The sequence below is a fragment of the Panthera leo genome, chromosome C1 (assembly GCF_018350215.1).
Source record: "Panthera leo isolate Ple1 chromosome C1, P.leo_Ple1_pat1.1, whole genome shotgun sequence".
Classification (NCBI taxonomy): Eukaryota; Metazoa; Chordata; class Mammalia; order Carnivora; family Felidae; genus Panthera; species Panthera leo.
This window is the reverse complement of record NC_056686.1, coordinates 98,069,838-98,085,934: the sequence shown is the minus strand read 5'-3', so window position 1 is coordinate 98,085,934 and position 16,097 is coordinate 98,069,838. Positions and strand designations below refer to the sequence as shown.

General features: G+C 51.3%; 1 protein-coding gene across 1 annotated transcript in view; it reads left to right on the top strand.

Annotated features, from left to right (window-relative positions):
- Window positions 1-2,925: 2,925 nt before the first annotated feature.
- NGF (nerve growth factor) overlaps window positions 2,926-16,097 on the top strand; it is a 53,013-nt gene continuing 39,841 nt past the window's right edge. The window contains exon 1 of the mRNA XM_042953559.1: window positions 2,926-2,971. The gene's annotated coding sequence lies outside the window, so the exon portion shown is untranslated. The remainder of the gene's footprint in view (window positions 2,972-16,097) is intronic.

Sequence of the window (16,097 nt, the reverse complement as noted above, 5' to 3'; positions counted from 1 at the left end):
AGTGCTGGCAGATCGCTGCCGAGCCTCCTGGTGTTTTAAATAGCATGTGCACTTCGTCCTGGCTTCTGGAATGAAGCAAGGGAGAGGCAGGAGCCTTGTGCAAGGCTGAGTGTCGCTGTTGATGAGGCACTCGACGGCTGCAGGCTTCTGAATCCTCAGAAATAACAACAATTTCTGCACACGCCACAATCTGTCCTCCAAGGCAGCAAATGCATCAGCTGCTGGTTATTTTGATACCCTAGATAAAAAGCTCTTTCGAGAAAATCTAGTACAGAAAAACATTCTTATCCTCTGCCTGTCTGCACCATTCCTTCTGCCCGCTGTCCCTCAACTGTTTTGCATTCCTATAAACATAGCCGGTCCAAGCCTTAAAGTCCTTGTCTCAATTACCCAGGAGAAGGACATTTCCTTTGGGGCCTTTCGTGGAAACGGAAAAGGCAAGCGAAGACATACCTGCCTGTGGTCTCTGTGCCAGGGTCAGCCTGATCCTCAACCTGCTGGAAACCGATGCAGTGTGAATGGGTTGTCTGACAGCCACAGATGGCTCTGACCACTCTTGGATTCAGCAAGCATGTACTGAGCACCTACCGCGTACCAGGACCTGGGGAGACTGTGATACACGTGGGTAGGGACTAATAATCCAGCTCCTACAAGAACATGAACTCTGATCAGGGACTACGGCCATCTCACAGTGCCTGGCACACAGTAAGTGCTCAAAAAGTAATCTTTGGAGTGTTTGTTTATTTGTTTGTCATTTACATGCCATTTACATGTCATTTACTTGAGATCCTTAAAGTCCAGGGACAGAAGCAGAGTTACACAGGGCTGGAAAGAGCTCTTATTAAACCAACATGTGCCATCAGAATACAATCAACAATTTGGGGGGTGGGGCATCTAGGCTTATATTCTGCTTACATCATTTTAAATTTCCCTCTTACACACCACATGAAAAAGAACCACAAGTGCCCCAAATCTTTTTGTCCTTCTGGGTGACGCCACAAGTTTGCACACAAAAGCTCCGCGTTCAACAACCATATTCTCTGTTATTCTAGAATTGTCAACTTCATCCCTAAATTCTCAGGCAGCTATTAGGTAAGAGGTAGGGCTGGTGCTTTGGAACAAGTTTCTACATGACACGATTGATGAATGAATTTGTCCTATTGTCTGGAAATTCCTTTGTTTATTTGACGATGCTAATTTCCTAACGCATCACCCTGAGTCTGATGCCGCCTTTGCAGAAAGGCCATTTATGGTGTCCCCAGTCGTTTGCACCCACCTCCAAAGTGTGTTCAGCCACCAGTCTGTATCTGAACAACTCAGAAGTGGAAGAGCCTTTGCTGGGAAACAACGAGGTCATACCAAAGCTAAAGCTGACTTTTAATTTCTGGGGCTTTCTTCCTACCTCATCCTTCTCAGAGTATGCATCCACGGAGTGAACTTAGGTATGGGGGCAAAGGTGAAAACAGAAAGAAGTGAAGACCCCAGGCCAATATGTGTGAAGGGGGTTGGAAATGCCTAAGCAGAGCCTCGCTGTGTTCAAGTGACCTGCACTGGGGGTAAAGGGCTACTCTTGGATTGACAACAGAAGTCACTCCTGGGTCTCACTAAATCCCAGTACGCGAGGGTGGCTTTCGCCTGTATTGTGCTGGCATGCCTTCACCAAAAAGGGGGTCTCTGCTTCTCTCTGTCTCTGTCCCCACATCTGTTCCTCCTTGTGACATCAGGCACGGGGTGGGGGTTCAGCATACAATTTATTCAAGGGAGAAGTGAAGACATCTGAAGAGCTGGACCCCAGAGGGAGAGGGGGTGTGAATTTTCAAAGACCTATGGATCCCCCAGCACATTGCAATTAATGACGTACACTTGGTGAAAAATCTGCCTTGCTCCTTTGGGGCTGGGGTGGGAAAGGGCAGGCTGTGGATCCAGATGAGCTCCCCTGTCAGGCTCTGAATCCAGGAACCCAAGAAATCCCAGAGATCCTGTCTCACTTAAAGTCCACACGGTGAGGATAAGAAGGAATTTGTTTAGGGCCTAAGGCTGGGCAGAGGCTCTTTCTGCCTAGATCAGTTTAGAGTGACAAACTCTTACAAAGCTAAAGAAAGCTGCAGACCCTCTACCCAGAAAAATCCACACATCAAACACAGACATACAAATTCGCCTACAATTTCAGAGGGATCAGTGATCGCAGCAAGGAAGCTTCTGGAATCTGGGCCCTTAAGTTCTAGCCCTGAATCTAAGTCCTGCTGCCTAAGTACTCTAGCCCTTGTCCCCACGCCGACTTGCCCCTGCCTGGGGGCCTTCTAGCTGGTTCTGGTTTTCGGAGACGCCTCCTTCCCTTGAATCAGAGGAGCCCCGCACCTGCATCTCGCCAAGCTTCCCTGGGTGCTCTTTTCTCCCCGGGCGTCGGGTGGCGTCCCAGGCGGAAAGCTCTCTTGGCTTTTTTCTCTGGCTGCTAGGAGCAGAGGCAGCCAGCGAGCCTAGGGCACCGAGCGTGACGTCGGGCGGACCCCGGGAGCTCTGGCTGCAGGCGACGCGCGAGGCAAGGGCGGGGAGGTGCGGGGAGCTCCGGGCAACTCCGCCCACAACGGCCTGCTGGCCCTTTGGCGTCCGGAGCCGGCACCCCCGCCTGATGCCCCAGAAAATCCCCGTCCAGGCTTTGCGCGCGCGGCCCCTCCGACCCCCGTGCGTTTCCCTTTGACCTCCGGAGACTTGAACCCTTCCCTGGCTGTGTGGAGCCGGCCCTCCCGGGAGCTATCGCTCTGTAACACCCAGGACCCCTGATAGCCCGACACCTCCGCCCACCAGAGCAGGTGCTGGGCCGGGGCTGGGGAGGGTTGCAGTGGGGGGAAGGATTTGGAGTGAGTGACTCAGGAGTCCGGGAGGAGGGGCTAAGAATTCAAGAAGCTTGTGTTAGAGCAGCTCGGCGCTCATGCACAGCAGAGAGCGCTGGGAGCCGGAGGGGAGCGCAGCGGTGAGTCAGGCTGCCCCGAACCGAGCGCGGAGAGGGGCGCAGCGCGGGCAGGGGGCGCGGGCTGGCGCGGTTGGGCTCCCCGGGAGAGAGTGCATGGATCCTGTTTTGGCGAGATCTCCGGGCACCCCCGAGGCTCCCGCGGGCTGAAGTGCAGCAGTGTCCCGAGTGGGTGTGGGAGCGCGGGAGCCTGGGCAGGCGGGCGAGTCCGGGAGAGCAGCGCTCTCTCTCGCTCTTTGGTCGAGGAGTTCCGGGTCTCCCGATGGCCCGAAGTCCGGGAGGCATCCCTGGAGCCTGCAGTGGCCGCAACGGCTGTGCCAGGGACTACCAGCTCCAGGGAGAAGGGGACCGCGCGCAAGTGAGGGAGCGCGAAAGAGCGTAGAGAGAGGGATGCGCGGGCTGCGAGCGCGCCGGGGCGGGAGGAATGGTGGTCTGCGCCGCGGCGGGCGAGTGCGTAGCGCGCGCGGGCTGGTGTGTGCGCGGAGTCCGGAAAGTGCTACGTCGCCCCCAGGTGAGGGGATGAGCCGGGCAGGGCTCACTGGAAGCGGTGCAGGGAACTGAGTAAGGGTCCTTGGGCACCTCCGCGAGTCGCTGGAGGGCTGGGAGACCCTAGTGAGGGCCCCAGGGCTCGATAGAAGGAGCCTGTGCACCAGGGGACCTCCAAGGAGCCGCGCTGGACCGAAGTCGCCAAAGCTTAACCCGGCTACTTGGGTCACAGGCCTCACCTCCAGCTGTCTGCTGCCAGGTGTAGGAGAAGCTGGAGGGGTGGGGCGGGCAGCGCCTTGGGTCCAGACGGCAAGGACAGAGGGGAGACAGAGAGAGGACTCAGAGGTCAGGAAGCGGCATCTTTGGGTCAACACGAACAAGCGGCTTAGCAGTGTTTGATTACAACTCTCCTTTCAAAAAAAAAAAAAAATCTCTGAGATTCTCATGGAAGGTGTTTTCTGCTTGAACTTTCTCTTCCCTTGTGACTTGAGAGATTAAAAAAGATCCTGCTTGCTAGGCTGGTTTTTCCAAGTTGTTCCAGGTTGGAAGTTGTAACAGTTTGAAGGATAATTTATGGGTGTTTCATGCATTAAAGTGTGTTACAGCAAAGCCTGTTGGGTGCTGTGGGTATTAAGGAAAACTTAGTGCACGTTCCCAGCTGGAAACCAAAATAGTGCTCTCCTGGGTGCCTCTGCCCCATCTGTCATCTGAGGCCAATGGAAATCCTGGAGAAAAGGCACTTGATTAATTGTCCTGGCTCCATCCTGTGGGCACACCCACTGCCAGGGCCAGCCCCCTCTTCCCCTCCACGTGCAGGGCCAGCTGCCTTCTGCAAATTCACACATGGTGGTGGAAGGCCCACCAGTGACACCGTTGCAGGGTCTTCAGGCTCTGAAGCTGCCAATTCAGTCTGCTGGAGGGGAATACTTCTCCCTCCCAGAGCAGCACAGAAAGGGCAGCAGCACTTGGGCCCTGCCCGCCCGTCTTGCGCAGTGTTTTCGGTTTTTTACCGAACGTCTGAAACTTTCTCCCTCTGCAGAGGAAAGGGCTACATCAGATCTGGATGGGCGCCTTCTATGGATCTTATTCTGGAATAAGTCATATGTCAGCCTCGGCAACCCAAATGTCAATCCATGTTGGGCAGTGTTCCCGGAGGTTCAGAGGGGACTGCGGACTGGGCAGAGAGGGCGGGGAGGAGTGGTCTGGGGGCTGGGTTTGGCGCTGCTGGCATTGACTCCCTGAAGAAGCGCGTGGTGTTCCTCATACTTGGGTCCGTCAGTTGCAGGGGGTGGGGTTAGCGTCACGTGTTGCCAAACCCCTCCTCCTTTCCCCAATGTTTTTATGCAGGTGAAAGAAAGGGCAGCCTTGAAGGGGAAAATGTTAGGAGGCACCACAAATGGGAAACCAAGGTCCCAGGAGTGTGGGGACTCATGTGTGGATGGACTTGTAGGAGTCCCTCAGAGGATTTTATAACCAGCTGCTGGGGCCACCCCTTCCCTGGGCAGCCTTGTTACCCCTGAAGCAGCCCAAGCCTACCAGCAAGTGGGAAAATTGGGTCCGCTGGGGACAGTCATCCTAGTCTGGGTGACTCTTCCTGCACCTTTAGTCCTTCTCAAAGCAGTGAGGTTCTCACCTCCTCCTATTACCCACCCCTCATCACCCCCAGCTGGGGGCCCAGAGGGAGGTTTGACATTCTTCTTCTCCTCCGTGGAGAAATCCTGGCAGTGGCCAGGACCAGGAAGGGGGCCCCGGCTGCCTGCCGACATCAGCAGGGAGGGTAGGGCATGGCAGGGCAGGGCTGGAGCCTGAGGGAAGTTTCTCATCATTACTGAGATGAAACTGATGAGAAAGTCTCACCTCTTCACTTTGCAACAAGCACTGAGCACTCCTGCCGCACAGTCGAGTGCCCTTTGCAGCGGCAGTTGCATTGAGCTGCAGAGAAGTTACCAGGAGACATCCTACTGCTCTTCCCTACTATGCCTGGAGCGGAGGCAACGCCCAAACCCCTGAGCCAACATCAGTGCAAGACCAGGGACCAGAGCCCCAGCCATTGATCTGCTCCCAGTAAGAACTGGTAGGGATTTTGGGGTCCCGAGCAGGCCTTGGAGACCTTTGCTGGCAGCAAATACTCTGCTCTTAGGAGGCAGTGGAAGGTTTGCTGAGGATTCACTTAAAATCTCTGGGTATTAGGGGCACCTGGGTGGCTCAGTCGGTTAAGCATCTGACTCTTGGTTTCTGCTCAGGTCATGATCTCCTGATTTGTGAGATCGAGCCCCTTGTCGGGTTCCGTGCTGGCAGTGTGGAGCCTGCTTGGGATTCTCTCTCTGCCTCTCCCAGTCACACTCGCTCTCAAAATAAATAAATAAAACATTTAAAAAATTTTCTGGCCATGTCTGAGCAAAATAAAACCTATGTCCCCAGAGGGTTTCTCTTTCTTTGACTGGCACTTCCGATCTTGCAAACCACCACCTAAACTGTCAGCTCTCAAGCTCACCCAGTCTTGAGAAATCAACTCTATGATGGACCAGTGTCACAGAACAGCTTATGGTGGCATTGGGCATTAGGCAGATAAATGTAGGTGGAAGACCATTACCCGACCCATTCCCAGGGACCTTGCGTCTTGACAGTGAGCACACGGTTGACATCCTAACTCCAAAGAGCAGTAACACCAGGATGGCCCTGAGGCAGAAATGCAGCTGGGGAAACCAAGGCTTTGGAGTCATCGGCCTTTAGATCAGGTGTGCACAGGGATGGAATTGTCACTGTTAGAACCAAGGAGGCTAGACCTTCCGCCACAATGATTGGCCAAGACCAGAATAATGACAATATACAATAAAAAAGTTTCTCAAGCTTCCTGATGTTTTTTATTCTTCTTCTATTGGCTGCTTTACATGTTTTTGAGGAGCCTCTATAGACCATTGGCCTCAGACTCTGACATAGTAGGAATCAGATTGAAACACTGAGATGATCTCTTGACATTTTTTTGCTGTAATGTGGGCAAACGTTCTGTAGTAGTCCTGAGTTGGGAGACAGGAGAGAAAAAATCTTTGTGACCTTGAGCAAGTCACTCAACCTGTCAGGCTTCACTTTTCCAATCTATAGGACAGTTGTATTGAATTAATAGTGTTTCCCAATGGGACTTACTTTGGGGACAATTCTTGGTTAAGTGTGACCTACTTACATAATGCAGGAAGCTTAGCATCCCTATCTTGCCTACTAAATAAATGCCAGAAGTCATGGCGACAACCAAAAATTCACCTCCCCCACCCCCCGCCACTGCCCCTCGTATATGGGTAAATGCCTATTAGAAGGATAATACTCTTCTCGGTCAAAAATTCCCTTGGGAATTACCAATAAGTGCCTTTCTTCCAGGCCCCACTCTCGGGGCATCAGTTATTTAATCATTGACTTGGGGCTTCATCTCCAAGAACCAGCATATCAGTCTCCAGGAGGCCGTTGGCAGGAACCTCAGTGCTGTGGTCCCACCAGGAATCACTCTGTCCCTTTTGTCACTGGAGTATGACTACAAATGACCCACATGAAAAGAAAACCAGCAAGAGTGGGGGGAAGGGACAGGTGGTATCAGAGCATGGCAGCTTTCCTTCCCTGCCATATGCTGTTAAAAACACAGGCAGACTGCTTGCCCCGGGTGTCCACAGCTCTGGGAGGGAATCCTTCCTTCCTTTACTAAATGGATCACACTCTGGCACCAGGAGGTCCCTTTCCTGAATGAGAGAATGAGAAGGCAGAACCCTCTCCGGCACTGCCGGCACTTAATACAACATGGGGCCATGTTGATAGCAAATTAATACAACTGTGCCCAAGCTGTGAGAATAAATGGGAATCAAAAATGTGACATTTGATTGAAAAAAGTCAGCCAGCAATGCTACACTGGAGGGGGTGGTGCTTGGAACACTGGGTTTATTCTCAAGGAGAACAGCTCATGTTATACTTACCCCTGCCCCAAGCTCTCACTGTAGGACAAAAGATGGAACCGGTTGATTATTCATAGTGCAGAGGGCTGAAATGAATGCTATCTTGGGAGGGTGTTCTAGAAACACCTGCTTGCTACACCCCTCCCCCTGCCCCCAAGTAATAGAAAAGGGCTGGCAGGGTTTAGAGTTGACTCTTAATGAGGTGGTGGGGGAAGGACATAGGAGACCTAAGGAGATCCCTGATGAGGCCAAGAATGGTCTGGTGATGCAGTCTGTCAGGTGGGACCAGCAGCAGTGGCTTTTTAAGTTGCCCAAGACTTGGGCCAACCCCTTCCACATGCAGAGAGTCTTTTCATTAGTAGTAGGATTAGTCAGAGTCAGTCAGGGTTTTCCCGAAAACTGACCACGAGGCAAAGCAGTTGGAGATGCTCTGGCACCTTCCTGCGCTGGCTTCTGCAGGTGGAGGGTTGCAAGTGCAAGGACCTGGCTCCCGAGTCAGTGGGAGGGAACGGCCCAAGCCACCCCACACCGAGGGCAGTTAGGATCCACCACTGCCGGAATCGTTTCCCGATAACCACTTAGTACAGATGGGCTGAGTCTCCCAGTTCCTCTGGCTGTTCCTTCGGTAGCCGGGGTTGGTGACGTGCTGCATTCAATCTGGTGACACGCCATCCCATGTTTGGACTCGGGCAGACCTGGCTCGGAGGCTGAGTCCCTGGGCTACCACCTCATCCTTGTCAATAACCAGGTGTCGGACCCCCGAGGTGTGTGGGAGATGCCAAGAGAGGCAGGGTCCCTTTGGACGGTGGTTTTGAAGTTGGAGCCATGCTGGGCTCTAACTGCCTACGAGATGCTGGACTAGGTGACACAGGTGACAGAGGGGAGAGGGGTGACCACCCAGCAGAGAGAGCTGCAAGGGGTCACCTGTGGTTTGGGGTCCTCTTCCATGAAACAGAAGTAACAGTAGAGTAGTACCCGCTCCTTCGGACTGTGGTGCGTAGTAAGTGGGACGCACGCCAGCACCTGCCGGGCACACGGGAGGCACCGCGCAGGCACGACTCTCCTTCCCTCATGTTCTCCCTCAGAGGGACTCATCTGAGGAGGTCATCCCATCATGCTTTTTCACTTCAGGTCAGACAATATCAGCTTTGCGCTTTTTCCTTTTCAAAGTTTATTTATTTATTTTGAGGGAAGGAAGGGTAGGGAGATTGGGAGAGAGAGAATCCGAAGCAGGCCCCACACAGTCAGCACAGAGCCCGACGTGGGGCTCGAACCCATGAACCATGAGATCATGACCTGAGCCGGAGTCGGACGCTTAACCTACTGAGCCACCCATCCTTACGCTTTTGAGATCTCTGCGTCTCTATCTAAAGCTTTGCTGCATTGAGGGAAGAAATCTCTTTAACAGCATTGAAGGCTTTTCTAGGAACTTACTCACCTATATTTGGACCTTCTGTAATTAACAGACTCATTTTGATAGAATTTTAACCAAAGCCTTCATTTCTGAATTCTTTTTGCCTCATAACGTCCAGGGGAAAGACGACGCGTGGATAATTTTCTTTCAGAGGCCAACTTCTCCTCAGACTTTTACTTCAGCAACGTTAGGCAGTGCTCTCTAAATAAGGCATTTCTTGAGAATGGCCATTTGCACTGGCAGCTTTAACAGTGTTTTGGTTCCTTACCCCACATACCAATGCCTCCTCCTCCAACCACTTGTGTCTTGGGGATTTTATGTATCTTATCAAGTTTACAAGAGGAGAAAGAAGGAGGAAGTGAATTTTTCTATGACAGCAGGCCGGTTGTGCTTCTCCCGACCAAGGGTCCCTGGCTGAGTAGCTGTCACTGAACCACCTATAGCCTGTGGTTAAAGGGGACACAGCCCCCACCCCACTGGGGAGGCAGGTCCCCCAGACGTCAGGCCTGTAGATTGATTTCCCCTTTTCTCAGCCTCTTTATTGAGGCACTAACCAGGGAGACTGGGTGCGATGGGGGGGTTCACGATCCATATAAATCATGATCCCATCTCATCAAGGAGTTTGCTCAGGAGTCGAGATTGAAATGGCTTTACAGGCTCATCAGATAACGTAAGTGAGGTAAGTCCAGAGGCTGGTGGGGACCACGGTGAGCTCCAGAGTGCACCCAGTCCAAAGGGGACAGGCCGTCTGTCGCTTTGTGGGATTGTAGGCCCAATGTGGCCAGGTCTTCCAACTTTTCAAGAGAAGTCAAAACTTTGAGCTTAAATGTATTATGTCCTCACTTTCAAAACACCCATGCAGACCCAACAGAATCTGTCAGCAGGCTTTTTTATCTTCTCAGTTAGATTAACACACTTGGAGCAGTCGAGGGCAGCATGAGGATGGGACCAGGGGAGCTAGCTGAAGAAGTGCTAATGTGGTGGCTGTAGGAGCCCCAGGAGGGGAGCGGTCTGAATGATGTGGTGCACTCCAGGGGGGCTTCCTGGAGGTGGGGGGTAGGGCTGGATATAGAAGGAACCTTGGCACACAAAGAGACAGAACTAGCTCCCGATCCCATGGTTCCACCTCTTATTGGTTCTCTGACCACGCTCCTTAATCCCTGTGTGCCTCAGTTTCCTCATCTGTAAGAGGGAATCACAATGCCAATCTTAGCGGGCAGTCTCGAGGTCAGAGAAGTGGATGCTGGAAGGCCCAAACTTAGCCCAGAACCTGCAATGCAGGAGTGCCCAGTAAGCCTGCTCCTCAGGCTGGCTGGGGTGGGTGGGGGTTTGGCCAGCTCGAGGGGGGGCTTTAAGAATACAGAGCCAGAAGCATGAAGGAGAAGGGCCCCTCGCTGAGCTTTGTGGATCATTGCTTTGTAAGGACTTGGGTCTCAGTCGCTTTTTCTGCCCCAGAAAAAGGACAGAAGGTGTAGTTATTTTTCTCATCTCTAGCCCTCCTCCTCTTTCTCCCCACGGCCTGTGGCCACCTGCCTACTTGTTCTCCATCAGGATCCCACCCTTTTAAAAACCTGACCTGAGCCACAGCAGAAAAACACAGCTCTACTCAGTAAGAAGGAAAAGGACTCCGGGAGGCTGTATAGACACGCACGGCAAATATTCAAGGAATTCTTAGGAATAAAAAAAAAATTCGTAAATCTGGATTTTTTGCATGAGGCCATCACAGGAACATGTTTTCTCAATTAGCATGCACATTGCTTGGAGTGAAGTCACCGAGTCCACGGCTCATCAGGGCTGACTCGTGCTGAGCCATCTGATCTGGACTTCACTTTCCATGACCCGACCCTGATGCAACCAACCCTGTCACTGTCCCTAGCTGTCGAAACAGATTTGTCCCCGAAATCCCAGACCAGGGTGGAGACACACACCCTCCCCTAAAGAGCAGTCCAATTTCAGATCCTAGGTGTGCTCACGAAAAATTGAGAAAGGCAACGTGAGTCTTGACGGTGGGTGGATGGATTCCCCACGTGACCTTGTGTGTTTCTTTCCCTCTGGCGTTATTGTTAGGTGGTGAGCACACACTGCCTCGTGAGGCGAGAGGAGTCCTTTAGGCTCCGAAAGCAGTGAAAAGAGTTCTTTTGCAAGCATGCGTCAACTGCCTAAAATATTGTATTAGTTGGTGCCTGAGATCAGCGGTTATGTTTTCTGGATGGTTTCCTGGACTGACTGTTCTCCAAGCAAATGGCTTTGTCAGATATTTGTAATTTCTGAAATATTTGATTGATGATGACCCCCTCCACCAGAGGGATGGTCCTGAGTGCATGAGTAGCAGCATGCCTCAGAAGCAGAGATGCTGCCCAGCATCCAGCAAGATCAAGCAGGAAGTTGAAAAACATTTCAAATCAACTGCCATCGAGTAGAGGAAAGGAAAACTTTTTTCAAAATACAGATTGAGTCCCATCAGGGGGATATGAAACTAATTTAGTAGTATAACTCTCTCTCTCTCTCTCTCTCAATGCAAGAGAGTAGAATAAAATTTTTAAAAATCAAAATGCATTGCATGTAGCAAAAAGTATTCATGAAACTTATGTTTTAGTGGTATGCACGCTTACACGTACGTATGTGCAAACCGGATCATGATGGAAAATGAATTTTTTCATGACGAGTCATGGTTTAAAAAGTTTAAAAGCTACTGGTATAGACAGCGGCATGGTTTAGAAAAGGGCGTAGCTCCGAAGCCAGACAAACTTGGAGTTAAGCCCCAGCTCTGTGACTCCCGGTTGTGTGATGTTGGGTAACCTGAGTTCTCACAGCATCAGTGTCCTTCTCTGGGCGGTCAGATGAATTCCATCCTCATAGGGCTGTTGTGTAGATTAAGTGACAAAGATGTATGAAGTGCCTGCCACCAAAGTGGCCCTCTGTAAGTGAGAGCTGCTGTTATCATCTGTCTTCTCCTTCCTCCCCCTCCTCCCCCTCCCCTTCCCCCTCCCCCTCCTCCTCCTCTTCCTCCTCCTCCCCATCCCCCTCCTCCCCATCCTCCTCCTCCTCCTCGCCCCCTCCTCCTCCTTTATCACTACTCAACCTCATCAGAACTATGACTTCCATTTTATCATCCCTGAATTTTGTTGTTTCTCTGGCAAACCAAGCTTGTCTTCGTTCCCACCTTCTAGATCATGTTTCTCCCATTTCATGCTTGCAGAGCCATCTCCCTGTGATTCTGTTGCCCACTCATGACCATGGCTTCATTGTCCAAGGGGCACAAGGCATCCTTCCCTGTCACTGGGAACCACCAGAGGGATATCGCCGCCTTTCCTGGCCTTGGGACTAGGACAAATGCTTTGGTCCTAGTGTGGATGCAGTGACTCTGGAGGGAGCTTCTGTTCCCACAAATCACATCCTTCCCCTTTAGTATATTTTTATAAGGGCAGCAGAGCTAAGATACCATTAAAATGTTGACATTGTCAAAATACTAAAGAAGTTCCTGCCCAGACGAGGGAGCCTAACATTTTCTCATGAGCGAGGCTCCAGACTGCCCCAATGCCGGGAGTTTGTTTCTCTCCTGGTACAAACAGCTTAAAGGCTCCTAATGTGGACACTTGGGACAGCCACCTTCGGGCAAACCAAACCCTAATCCTAACTCCAGCCCTCACCCTGGCCCACAACCTATCACTGACCCGAGACCTCCCCTTGCCAGCAGGGGGTACCTGAGCGACCCACACCGGGATCCTAGTTTGGGGCCACAAAGGTGAAATGTCCCAATTTTCTTGAGAGCCTGGCTAATGCAGCCCCTGAAGACAGATCAGTGATGACAAACTGCCTGCCTCTTTGTTCACGTGGAATTGTCACCTTCCCCCCCTCATCTGTGTTTCTTCGTGCTCCCCTGGGGCTCATTCCAGCTCTCTCCTCATAAAATGCCCTCCCCCTGGGCCCCATTTTCACCACTAACACTCAAAGAGGATTATTAGTGACATCTCCTCAAATGCTGAATTCCTGTCCAGACCAAAGATTTAATGCTCCTTTCCGGGCACTTAAGACATCTCTCTTTGAGGTTTCAGGGCAGTGGGGCAGAAGGGGAGAAAAGGGACCTGGTCCTAGTGTTAATTTCCGTCTCTGTAAGGGAATTCTCTCCCCTCCACCACCATTGGGCTATGCCCTATGAAATTAACATCACCAGGTCAGTTGCACATTGTAACTAACATTTATAACAGAGGGACACTCTTGCTTGTACCCAGTCCCTTCCCCCAAGCAGGTGGGTTATACTGAGCCGAGCCCTGGAGCTTGCGTGGACAGCAGGCGAAACAGCCAAGACGCTGTTTAAATACATCATCATTACACCTGGTTTTGTGGTTGTTTTTATTTTTAAGGAAAAAATAAACGCCGACTTACTTTTTCTGTGCCCCAAAGGCGGGGGTGGGGGAAGCATATTTCCACCCTTCCTGAAACTTGCAGTGACAAATGGAATCAATTGTCCCAGAACATGACACACGACCAAGAATGTTTCTTAGGCATGAAATGAATTACCTTTCTTTTCATCTGGGTTCAAGAGTGTGGTGTCTGTCCTTTCTGGGGGAAAGTGTGAACACCCAGAAATGTTTTCATTTTCTTTTCTGAAGAGGTCAGACACCCAAAGCCTGACTCCAGACTTCACGCCCGTGTGTCAGCATCTCTGTGTCTTGGAAATGGAAGGAAATATTTGGGGCGGGGGAAGGGCTTTTCAGTGTTGTTGTTTTGAATTTTTCTAAAAAAGAGCAGGGCATGTGAGGAAGTGGACGGCTTAATAAAGCAAAAATATGTTTCAAAGCTTCTTTTTAAAGGATCTTGATGGTTAAGCAAAATAATAATTTAAATTGGCACAGCACACAGAAGGTCCCCTTCTCATCATGTCAACTTCTTGAATGATTATGGCCCTATTACAGAATTCTGACTGGCAAACTCACACTTGGGAGAACTCCACAAACCTGTCTGGAGTTTCTTTCTTTCGTGGGCTGGAAAGGTTGTTATGTAAGAAAGAAAAAATGGCTAAGTCGGGTATAGATTACTCCTTTCACCTCGGTCATACTCAGATTCGGGAGACCAGGCGTTTATCGTTGGCTCAGCCTTCTCTAGCTGTGTAACCTGGTCAAATCGCAGAACCTCCCTGAGCCTCCGAGTCTTAATCTGTACAATGAGAGTAATGATATTGCCCCTCTGTACCGCGTAGGGCTGCTGCTTTGACTATGGCTGCCAGCTGGGGAAGCACCTTGGCTGTGGATAAACAAAGTGAGGTGTGAAAGCCCTGGATGAGGAGTGTGGGGCTCCGGGTACCAGCGCTGGTTCTGCCCTTGGTTGGGTAGGGGACCTTGACAGTCACTTGCCCTACGTGAGTGATGCTAGCTCCCTCCCGCCCATACCAAACGCAGCAGCAGATGTGAAAGCATTTCGCGTAAGCTTGGGAAGAGATGAGCTGTTCCTGCCACAATGGGAACAGAGCCTGTGCTGGGCATTGAACGGGCCTAACGCAAGAGGCCAAGGGCACTGTGGAAAAAGTGGGAACGTGGAATCAGCCCCTCCAGGATTCCAGGTCCAGGGGGGGCTAAAAACACATGTGATTGAGAGTGAGTTACTGTACCTTTTTGACTTCTAGTCTCCTCAGCTGTAAATGGGACTAACAGAACTTCTTGGGAAGGATTAGACAAGGTGACTTCTGCTACGTCATTTGGTTGCCCAAAACCTGGTGTTGTAGGGGTCGTTGACGCTGAGCACAAATGGATGCCTCAGGAGCTGCTCAGCTACTTGTCGGCCCGGCCGTGGACAGGATATGGTGGATGTAGTTACAGGGTCAGACGCCGCAGGGACATGAGCTCTCCTAATGTCCCTTCTCCCTTCTCTGTCCCCTTGGGTGGCTTTGCCTTCTCCTGACCTCTAAATGTTGGAATGTCCTGAGCTCAGTCCAGGCTCTTTCCCTTTCTGTATCACTCTCTTCCTGGATTTCTCATCCTCCCCAGGCATTAAATACAGTCCACCACTTCTGAGTGTCTGTTGCCAATGTGGACCTTTCCCCTGAGCCCCTAGGTCTTATGGGCTACTGCCCCGTCCACTTGGATATTGCAGATTTGGGTCTTACTTTAGCCTTCCCTATTTTAGATAATGACATCATTATCCCCACAGTTGTTCGGACCCCAAAGCTAGAAATCATCCTTGTGTCTACCTTCCTGGTCACCTCTCATCCAATCCACCAGCAAGTCTTGTTGATTTCAAAGTAAATTCTGAATGCAATCACTGCTTACCATCCCGCCACTGCCTGGTCCAGACCACTATCACCTGTCCCCCAGACTACTCCAGAACCTCCTCATGGAGCCCCCTGCCTCCACCCTTTTAACCCTGCTGCAGTCAGTGTGCCTTTTTAACGGTGTCAGTCACGTCCCATGATTTCTCAGGCCTCAACCTTCCAATGTCGTCCCACTACACATGCAATACAATCCATACTTCTGCCTGTCCCCTGTCACCCGGGGGACATCTGGCAGGCTCTGGAGATAAATTTTAATGGTCACAAGTGGGAGGTGGGGATGGTGACACTGGCATCTAGGGAGTGGAGTCCTGGGATGCCCTAAATATCCTACAGTCCACAGGACAGCCACCTGCAACAAAGAGGTGTCAGTAGGGTTGAAACCCTACTGGGAGAAGCCCTGCCTTTCCATGGTCTGGACCCTGCCCCTGTCTCCAACATCCTGGATTTCTCCTCTCCTTGACTGCTATGTGGCAGCCACACTGATCTCCTGGCTAGGTCTCCGGCACACTAATCTGTTTACTATCTCAGGGTCTTTGCGCTTGCTATTTGGGACTCTTCTGCCCACAGGTCTTCTTTGCATGGTTAACTTTTGTTAACCTCTGTTCAGAGGTCACCTCTTGATTGCCTAATTTAAAATATCTATTTCCACTCCCTACCAAACCCAGCCACCGGTAGACTCTAGCTAGCCCCTTCCCGTGCTTTATTTTACAGCACTTAATTCTAGTATTCGTCTGTTTGTGTGCTGTTTCCTCCACAGGAATGTAAGAATGAGGGTTGGAGCTTTGCTGTATTGAGCTCAAAAAGCATTGGTTGAATGCATGAGGTTGGTAAGTGTGGCATAGACGTGGATTGTGACAGAAGGCTAGGAAAGGAGATGCGTGGGATCTGCATTTTGGAGAAGGCTTCCTGGAGGAGGCATGACATGGGCTGCACAAATAGTTTGTGGAGTCCCTTTCAGCTAAGGGGTCGCAGGTAGAGCAGGGCTGTGGAGGCTTGGCTGCCTCTGGTAAATGCACGGTGGCCCGG